The sequence below is a fragment of the Pinus tabuliformis genome, chromosome 5_2, assembly GCF_031772625.1.
Source record: "Pinus tabuliformis cultivar Carrire ecotype Pingquan chromosome 5_2, CPIR1, whole genome shotgun sequence".
In the NCBI taxonomy this organism is placed as follows: domain Eukaryota; kingdom Viridiplantae; phylum Streptophyta; class Pinopsida; order Pinales; family Pinaceae; genus Pinus; species Pinus tabuliformis.
The window spans coordinates 232527624-232538843 of NC_142306.1; the positions used below are offsets into that span (position 1 = coordinate 232527624).

Consider the following 11220-nt stretch of genomic DNA (forward strand, 5'->3'; position numbering starts at 1 on the left):
TTGCTGCTCTAACTCCATATCATGCAGCACAGAGTTTTTCTGAGGCAAATATCCCATCTCTTTTATCTGTCTGATCAATTCATTCAACTTGGTGTAGATCTCAATTGTTTGTGGATGTGATGTGTCTCCTACCCCAAATGCATGCACTGCATTTTTTACCTCAATCCAACTATATCATCGTTCCTTTTTCACCCCCATATTTTCCATCATTTTCCTCACCTTAGTTCTATCATCCCACTTACCAGCTGCGGCATATAAATTCGATAGCAAAACATATGTTGCAGAGTCTTACGGTTCCAACTCTAATAAATGACCTGCCACACATTTGCTCATATTTGTGTTACCATGGATTTTGCATGCACCAAGTAAAGTTTGCCAAACTAAAGCGTTGGGTTCTAATGGAATGTTGTTTATGCAAGTCTCAGCATTGTCCAAGTGTCATGCACGTCCAAGAAGATGAACAATGCAGGCATAATGCAACAATGTTGGTGATATGCCGTACTCTCTACTCAATGAATCGAAATAGTGACAACCTTCATTCAATAAGCCTACATGGCCACATGCAAAGAACACACCAGCAAATATAATGTCGTCTGGCTTCACACCTACCTGTTGAAGATGTTCAAAGAGCTCCAGTGTATCTTTGTCATGACCATATTGAGCGTAACCCACAATCATTGAATTTCATATGACTAAATCCCTTGCAACCATTTTATCAAACACTTTCCATGAATCTTTAACATTGGTCTTCCCTGGAACCAGGTAAACCACCTGACATTCTGCAACATCGTTTTTCCAGTGTATTACAATTTTTATTTAAGTGAGATTCCACATCCCCAGACCCACCAAATTTGTATATTTCCTTTGTTTGGCGATTGATGTTAGATCCAAAACCACCGAATCACAGAGTTTCACCTCAAAATGCTAAGGAATAATCCAATTTGATGACACAATCACTGGTCTTGAAGGCCTTTGACTGTTGACAAGGTTGTTGTATACATGATGTCAGATAGACAAATTGTATCTAAAAAACAATACTTTGCACTTAGTATAGTAGAGATCTTAAGAATTTTGATTAATATAGTTCTTAAAAAATTGTATCAAACTATTATATGCATTGATAAAAGATTGAATTAGTAAGTTACAAGTGATTGCACTATGTCACCATAATATATCTTGGATGCGTTAAGCAATGAAGGATTAAAATCTCAAACCTGTAATTTGTGTTTTTCTTGAGTTTTGACTTTAAAATTTTAAAAATTGGTGAGAAATGATGTATCATAAATTAACAAATTTACAGGAGTTCTCATTTTATCATTAAGAAGGAGAGTCTAAAGTTATCATATTTATCGCACATCAATATCAACGGAAATCATACTGCACTAAGAATAAATCAATATAATTACACATTTGGTGACTGGAATTTTACAGAACTCATCTCTGACCTCTGGAAATTTCTTCGAAACTAGAGGACCACCTACAAATTTAGTTGCCTATGTGAGAGTATTTTCTGTAACTCTATTGGCAGCATCGCAACTACTTATTCCCCCTTTGCCATTGGGAATGTATAGATTAGACAAACCCATCCAACCATCTCCCTTTGAAACATGGTTGACCCGATATACATAGTCGTAGAACTTTCCTGTAGTTTTCATTGTGCAGGCATGGATATGCTTTCCCTGCTCTAGAGATGCAAGGTCAACACAAGTTTTGATAATACTGGTGAAAACGAACGTGTCCAGCTTCATGCCAGTGTGTCGAATCTGGAAGAAGAACTTCAAGGTTTCTTTGCCATAGCCACATTAGGCATATCCTGAAATAATCATTGTCCATGAGATACATCTTGTTCTGGAATTTCTTCAAAGACTTGACACGCATCTTCTATACTCCCACATTGGTGTACATGTCAACCAGGGTATTTCTGACACAGACATTGGACTTGCAGGCCAATTTCATCACAAAGACATGGACCTACTTTACCAATTCCAAATCTCTTAAAATTGTGCATCTTCCAAGAATACTAGTCAAGGTGAACCCATTTGGCTTAATACCTTCCTATTGCATTTTCCTGAAGGATCACAAAGCCTCCTCGTCATTCCCAATCTGAGTGAAAATATGTTAAAAATTGCATTCTATGAGCTTAGAACATGAGCTTAGATTTTATGTCATACTTCTTACTTGTATAATGTATTCAACATGTCGTGTGTAACACAAAGAAAGAAAGTGAATGTTGTTGTGAACTCCCAAATATGCAATAACCTTCAAAGTACAAACAACATAAATAAATCAAATTACAAACCTTGCCAAAATGAAATCACGTACAATAAACTTTAGCACAAAAATAGACTAGTGCCTTGCAATTTGTAAGGTTACGTTAATTCCATCAGATTAAAGCTTACACTATCTAATATTTGAAGAGAGAGGGTTACCACAATTAACAAATGCACAAGTTAATTTATTTGACACTTTGATTTCATGTTAGTTACAGACTGCATAGTTTATAAGGTTTATCCTAAGGTCCTTGATGGAAGCCAATATTGTCTTCTAACATTTCTTGATGCACATTTGACGAAGGATGAGCATAATGAAGTAATTGAAATTCAAACATTATGAATAAATGAGGAAGACCCTTACATAAGGGAAATTAACTGACTATGTTCATTTTAAAGATATGTTGTCACCAATATTAATATTCATTAGGTTGGGGACAAATAGAAAATTAGCATTAGGTTTCTAACATCCAGATCGTCTCACCATTATTTTAAGAGCACTCCTAGTGGTAAAAAGAGGGAAAATATATTAAAAATTGGATTCTATGGGCTTCTAGAGGGCATTATGTTGTCAAAGATTGCCCCAGGTGAGAATTATCAAGTGGCTGATACCCAAAGAATCAGCCATTGGATTTAATAAACTACAAGTAAAGCTTGTTCAAGGTATAAGATGCAATTTACCATAATGAGAATAGACAAACTAACTAGTGGACAGATAGTCAAACAAACTATGTGCTTCTAAAGGCATTATTTCATCAAAGATTGCAGATGCCCAAGGTGAGAATTAACTAGGTGGATGATACTAGAATTTGAATTTGTAACATCAAAATTCCAAATGGCTAGTTTATAAAGAGAAAATTAGTAAGAAAGGAGCATGGTAATATTATATAATCTTATTGGCTTCACATTTGAACATTATGTTGTTCTGAACAATAATACCCTAAGTTCATATATTAATTCAATGGATTTCATTAGGGATATTCTCTGAAACAATGCCCTATCCTTGAAGCAAAGTAATAGAAGAGTACTGCCATTTCTGTGGAAACTGTGTATGTTCTGAACCTTCTTTCTTGATAAGTTAATGTCAGATATATGATCCGTTGACTATTTATTTCTGTCAATGCTATCACAGTTTGCTTCTGATATATTTTCTAGTTGATAAGCAACTTTTAAGACTTTTGTTGATTGCAAAACACAATTTCAGGACCAACACACAACTAAACAAAGAAAAGAAAACTGTGTGAATGGAAAATAATGCCAAAGCAAAAAGAATAATCTCTGAAATCAGTGACAATCTATGCCCCCACAACCTACAAAATTTTTACGTGCTTAATATTGGCATAAATTCTACACCAATTGGGCTTCACGCAGACCATTTTTCTCAACCCATATTTACCTGTAACTCTTACGTTTCTGAAATCATCATTGACGACTCTTCCCTGGCTAATATTCATTAATATCTAACTTGAAAACCTTGAAAAAATAGTGAATTTTGACCCATCAACTGCAATAAAAAACTGAACCATTCAACATTACCCAATTATAGTTCTATGTGCTAAAAATGAAATTGAAACATTAAAACAATTCCAGTGAGTCATGACCATTGATCCTTCGTCTAAAAAAATTATAACTATATTGGCAACTAACACAATAATATCCATGGTTGCAATTACTTACGTGCTTATCTGTATCACTTAGTGTCAGAAGATCAATATGAAGTTGTGTGGCATGCATTGTAAACAATGGACCAACAAGAGTTGCATTGTTTTTGTCATGACACACTATATCTTGATCGCTAATCCTTACAACCTGAAATCAGATTAGTTAGGAGATATTTAACATTGGAACTCTATCTATATCAAGATAAGATGTGCAAATGTTCCTCTACTTGGATATTCACAAACACAATGTCAGAAGAGCATAGTTATTTAAGGCTGCGTGTAGAAGATTTCAAGAGAAGTTATGCATGGCAGATTCTACTTGCCTTAACATAATTCACCCAAAAGATACAAAATTTATCTGACAAACCGGTTTATCTTAGACAATGTGATCGTTATATGAGAAGGCATGCATTGGGCTTAAGATTGTAAAATATAGCATCACCTTCTCCAACTCAATCTGACCATATCCATTTACAAGATTAGTCCATGACACCACATCTCTTTCAGGCATTCTATCGAATAATTGTTGTGCACTCTCAACGAACTTGCATCTAACATACATAGTAAGAAGAGCATTCCCTACAGGGTCCTCTAGGTCAAACCCATTTCTAACTACATGGCCATGCACCTCATTTCCCTACTGCAGAGCTTCTGGGCCATCACACACACCAAGTACACTCGCAAAGGTAACATGATCTACCTATATAAATATCCATTGCATCCGCCCATAAAGCCTTAATTCCTCTTGACAATACCCATTTTTAGTATATCCAACAATCACAGTATTCTATGACACCACATCCTGTTCAGGCATTTTGTCAAACACTATCCATGCATCCGCTACATATCAATATTGACTTGTTCAACTTAGTCAAAACTAGTAGCTGAAGCTGATCATATAGTGCAAGAACTCCAGCCCCTGCTACTCCTAACATAATATTAGTTGTTACTCCTCTGAAGAGGGCACAAATTCCCTTCTAATGCGTGATCAGTTGAAAAGCATGGACGGTGTTGCTATAACTTGTTTCCAGAAAAACAGTTTGACAAATTTTTTTATGTGAGATCCATCATAGTTTCTAGAAGTAACATCACAAGCTCATAACATGAGCAAGAATGTAGATTTTATGTCATATTTCTTACTTGCATAATGTCTTCAGCATGTCGTGTATAAGACAAAGAAAGAAAGTCAATGTTGTTGTGAACTCCCCAAGATGCAATAACCTTCAAAATACAAACAACATAAATAAATCAAATTACAAACCTTGTCAGAATCAAATCACATGACGCACAATAAACTTTAGCACAAAAATAGACTAGTGCCCTAGAATTTGTAAGGTTACGTTAATTCCATCAGATCAAAGCTTGCAAAATCTAATATTTGAAGAGCAAGGGTTACCACAATTAGCAAATGCACAAATTAATTTATTTGACACTTTGATTTCATGTTAGTTATAGACTGCATGCTTTCAGTTTATAAGGTTTATCCTAAGTTCCTTGATGGAAGCCAATACTGTCTTCTAACATTGCTTAATGAACATTTGACAAAGGATGAGAACAATGAAGTAATTGAAATTCAAAGATTATGAATAAATAAGGAAGACCCTTATATAAGGGAAATTAACTCAACATGTTCATTTTAAAGATATGTTATCACCAATATTAATATTCATTAGGTTGGGTACAAATGGAAAATTAGCATTAGGTTTCTAACATCTAGATGGTCTCACCATTGTTTGAATTGAGCACTCCTAGTGATAAAAAGAGTGAAAATATGTTCAAAAATGGATTCTATGGGCTTCTAGAGGGCATTATGTTGTCAAAGATTGCCCTGGGTGAGAATTAATCAAGTGGTTGATACCCAAAAAATCAGCCATTGGATTTAATAAACTACAAGTAAAGAATGTTCAAGGTGTAAGATCCAATTTACCATAATGAGCATAGACAAACTAACTAGTGGATAGGTATTCAAACAAACTGTGTGCTTCTAAAGGCATTATGTCGTCAAAGATTGCAGATGCCCCAAGATGAGAATTAACCAGGTGGATGATACTAGAATTTGAATTTGTAACATCAAAGTTCCAAATGGCTAGTTTATAAAGAGAAAATTAGTAAGAAAGGAGCAGGGTAATCTTATGTAATCTCATTGGCTTCACATTTGAATATTATGTTGTTCTGAACCATGATACCCTAAATTCATATATTAATTCAATGGATTTCATTAGGGATATTCTCTGAAACAATGCCCTATCCTTGAAGAAAAGTAATAGAAGAATACTGCCATTTCTGTGGAAACTATGTATGTTCTGAACCTTCTCTCTTGATAAGTTAATGTCAGATATATGATGTGTTGGCTATTTATTAATATGAATGTTATCACAGTTTTCTTCTGATATTTTTTCTAGTTGATAGACAACTTTCAAGACTTTTGCTCATTGCAAAACACACTTTCATGACCAAAACACAACTAAACCAAGCAACACAAACTGTGTGAATGGCAAATAATGCCAAAGGGAAAAGAATAATCTCTGAAATCAGTGACAATCTATGCCCATGCAACCTACAAAATTTCTACGTGCTTAATATTGGCATAAATTCTAAACCAATTGGGCTTCACACAGACCATTTTTCTCAACCCATATTTAGGTAACTCTTACATTTTTGAAATCTTTATTGGTGACCCTTCCATGGCTAGTATTCATTAATATCTGACTTGAAAACCTAGAAAAAACAGTGAATTTTGACCCATCAATTGAAACAAAAAACTAAAGCATTCGACATTACCCAATTGTATCTCTATGTGCTAAAAATTAAATTGAAGCATTAAAACAATTCCAGTCTGTCATGACCATGGACGCTCTGCCTAAAAAAATTATAACTATATTGGAAACTATCACAGTAATATCCATGCTTGCAATTACTTACGTGCTTATCTATATCACTCAGTGTCAGAAGATCAATATGAACTTGAGTGGCATGCATTGTAAACAATGGACCCAAAAAGAGTTGCATTGCTTTTGACACGACACTCTATATCTTCATTCTTAATCTCTACAACCTGCAATCAGATCACTTTGCAGATATTTAACGCTGGAACTCTATCTCTATCAAGAAAATATGTGAAAATGTTCCTCTACTTGGATATTCACAAACAAAGTGTTAGAAGAGCATAGTTATTTAAGGCTACGTGTAGAAGATTTCAAGAGAAGCTATGCATGGCAGATTCTACCTGCCCTAACATAATTCACCCAAAAGATGCAAAATTTATCTGACAAACTGATTTATCTTAGGCAATGTGATTGTTATATGAGAAGGCATGCATTGGGCTTAAGATTGTAAAATTTATCATAACCTTTTCAAACTCAGTCTGACCATATCCCTTTACAAGATTAGTCCATGACACCACATCTCTTTCAGGTATTCTATCAAATAATTATTGTTCACTCTCAATGGACTTGCATCTGACATACATAGTAAGAAGAGCATTCCCTACAAGGTCCTCTAGGTCAAACCCATTTATAATTACATGACCATGCACCTCATTTCCGTACTGCAGAGCTTCTGGGCCAACACACACACCAAGTACATTGGAAAAGGTAACATGATCTGCCTCTATAGTTGTCCATTGCATCCGGCCATAAAGCCTTAATGCCTCCTGGAAATACCCATTTTTAGTATGTCCAACAATCAAGTATTCCATGACACCAAATCCCATTCAGACATTTTTCCAAACATTGTCCATGCATCCGCTACATATCAATATTGACTTGTTTTACTTACTTAGACCTAGTAGCTGAAGCTGATCATATAGTGCAAGAAATCTAGCCCCTGTTACTCCTAACATAATATTAGTTGTTACTCCTACGAAGAGGGCACGGATGCCCTCTTGGTGTACAATTTGTTGAAAAGATGGATGGTGTTGCTATATTTAATAGCTTCACTTGAAGTCATCATCATTCTGCTTCTAAGTGTATCAAAAGGATATGCAATAATACCAAAAATTGTTGCCACACTGCACCCTAGCATTAAACTAACAAGAAAATTTCCCTTCAGGGATCAAACAAGAATCACAGGTTTCATTGTGTCATAAATTCCAAAATATAGCCCTCTATATACAGTGATGACTATAATTGAAACACTAAAGCCCCTGTATAGGCCTACAATACCATCACTGGCAATGGTCTTCTTGTAGACATCCAACAATCCTCTATATTGGCGCTGACTACCTTCTTGAATGTTTTGTGCATCTGTACCAAGTTGTGTTCATGCATAGTCCAAATGATATAAAAAAAAAGATGTGGTTGCACCAACAGCACTACCAAAAGCTATATTCCCTGCAAGCCATGCAAGCCACTTCATGTAGCCATCTTTCTCCTTTGAGTACCCAAGAAAAGTCTAGAAGTAGTCCTTAAATGCAAAATTGAAGGCCTAGTGGGAAAGTAGCAAATCGCATTAACCCCGTTGCCTCTCTAGAAAGACAGAGGACCCTCCTCACGCATTACTTGGGCAAAGCAATGCCCAATCCCACTATAGGGGTAGGCAAGGCGACCCCTCTTGAGCAATTCACCCTGGTACTGCATCAACAACTTCACTCTTTCAATAGGTGCTGCAGCTGTCTTTGACACCACAGCTGCCAGGCCTCCCATCAAGAAGCCTGCTGCAAATCTCTCTAAGGGCAAAGATTAATGTGACCCCAAGGGCCCATTACCATCTATGTTCTCCTCCTTCTTCATGAGAGAGATTAAGGTCCTGCAATCTACAACGAATTTACAATGAATTTGTAACTACTGTCTACAACAAATTTGTAACTATTTTCTCATGATTGGATGATTGTGCCTTTTTTAATCGTCTAACGTATAATTGTGGGGCTCACAATGATGACAGGTGGGTAAGAGGGGGAGTTGATTTCAAAGTGAAACGCCTTATGGCATAAATATAGTCTTTAATAAATACAATCAAAATATATTTTACAAATATATAAATCCTGCCCATTGACATTGATATTTAATCAAAAGTAAAAAATTACAATGAGCACATTACTATCTTATCGACTTAGACAACCAGAAAAGTATCATTTGAGTACTAAAAACAACTTTGATACAAAACAGTTTTCAAGTTGTCGGAACCTTATGTATAAAATTTAATGCTTTTAAATATTTAAATTACTGTATATTTAATGAATTTTAAATTGATAGTTGCAATCAATTCAACACTTGGATAAAATATTTATTAGTCATATCAAGTCTTTGTAATGTTGAGTGATGAGATTAAAGTTGTTTGACAAAATATAATTATGTTACATTAAGTATCATGAGTGATGTTATGGATTATTAAAACTTTGAAGCATCAAGTATCATGAGTAATGTTATAGATCATGTTTTTTTAAATGTTTTTGATTGATTTCTATTAACAACAAAAGATATTATATTGGAAATTTTTCATATATCTAAAAGTGTGTTTTGGATGATCATAACTATTGTTCGGGACAATCATAAACACATCAGAAACTAACGGTAGGAAAAATTTGTAAAATGGGACTATCCTACTTGAATGCAAGAAGGTTGGGCACTACAATAGAGTCAACTAAGATCATCCAATTTCCTTAAGGCTATGATTGAGGCATGCAAAATGCTAGAAGCGAAATACAATAGTACATATCCACAATCCACTAGTAATACTAAAAAAACATCACAAGATTGCTTACAAAAAACAAATTCCAACCCAAAGTAAAGACTGATACACTTTACATGGTGGACTTATTAGTCCAAAGTGATGATTGACGAATGAGGAGAAGAGTTTGCATGAGCAATGTTCTGAACTGGAGCGTTGATGACTGCAAGCTCCTCCTGCTGGTCATTGGAGTCAGTCTCTAAATCAGAGACCACAAAACACTCCACTCGAGTCAATCTAACCACAATATTATCCAAATTAAACTTAATGTCCCTCAGGATTCTCTTAATCTCCTCATGACCTGCAAAGAACTTGTAGTTGTCAACTTGCTTATTTTGAATTTCCATGCTTAGTAGCATTTCCAATTGACAGTGCAAGGTGATAGAATGGATGACGTGAAGTCTTATCTTATGAAACTTCCCTAGATTAAGAACCCACTTGAGGCTACTACCTCCAATATCTACATCAAAATAATATTCAAAATCATCAAAATCCTTGGCCTCCAAGTGTCGAATTTCATTTCTAGCCTCAAGAGGAGCGAAGTAGAAAAAATTAGCCACGAATTCCCAACCAAATAAATACCTACATCATGAAGAGGATGCCCCAATTGTGCCACCCTTGCATCTAGATAGCCATTGTCGACGAGCCATATAGGCATGAAACCTACAAACTGAACAAGAAGAGGTCACTCTAGAAGATTGAACGATAGAGTTGGAACGAGCAATAGGATGGTAAGACCCCAATACAATACAAACCATAGACCCAATATTAAAACAACAGAGAACTATATGTGGGCATAAGAAGATAATTACAATCCCACAACACTCCTGAACTGATACTTACCCAAACTTTCCAAAACCCCAAACTTTGTGTAAACCGGGAGCTAAAAAAGTTAGAAATGTTTGAATTAATAAAGTTCTAGCAAGGCCATGTCCATTTTCAAAACCAATGGAGAAGGTTCGAGGGTACCACACTCCACAGACCAACACTGGGCAATTGAACAGAATCCCGACAGTGTCAGAGTTTTTAAGTGTCACTGGGGGTAATAACTGCCACCAATTTGAATGACATACAAGTCCCTAAGTTGTGTAAAAAGAGAACAAAGAACATTGACATCTATTAAGAGAAAATAGATGACCTAGAAGAGAGTTGACTACCTTATAGTTAAAGACAATGGGACCAAGTTTTAACCAAACCTTTGAAAGACTACAACGCAACCCTACAATAACCAACTGAGAGAAGAATAATGAAAACAAACCTCCAATAACTATAGCATAAACTTTTGTTGGTGACCATAAAGAGATTAATGATTGAGGATTAATACCATCAATAACCAAGACAAAACCTTTCCGACACGTTGAAACCAGGATCAAGCAAATATAATATGCCACAGATGTGAGAATTCGGGCTTGATGAGTGAGGTGAGTAGCAAGAGCGCTTAACAGTGTGAGCCAAGTGTACAACCCAAACCAATACTCTTCCATCACAAGACGATTTACCATGATAAGCTGATAAATGAGCTTTTCCTGTCTGTCACAGAATTCCCCTTCCATGACCAATCCACCATGAGACAGACGATCCATTTCAAAGCAGAAAAAAATCAATTTCGTTGCCAAATACAT

At 35.6% G+C, this 11220-nt stretch overlaps 1 pseudogene; it reads right to left on the bottom strand.

Annotated features, from left to right (window-relative positions):
- Nucleotides 1–438: 438 nt before the first annotated feature.
- Nucleotides 439–11220, bottom strand: LOC149158385 (ADP/ATP translocase ER-ANT1-like; annotated as a pseudogene).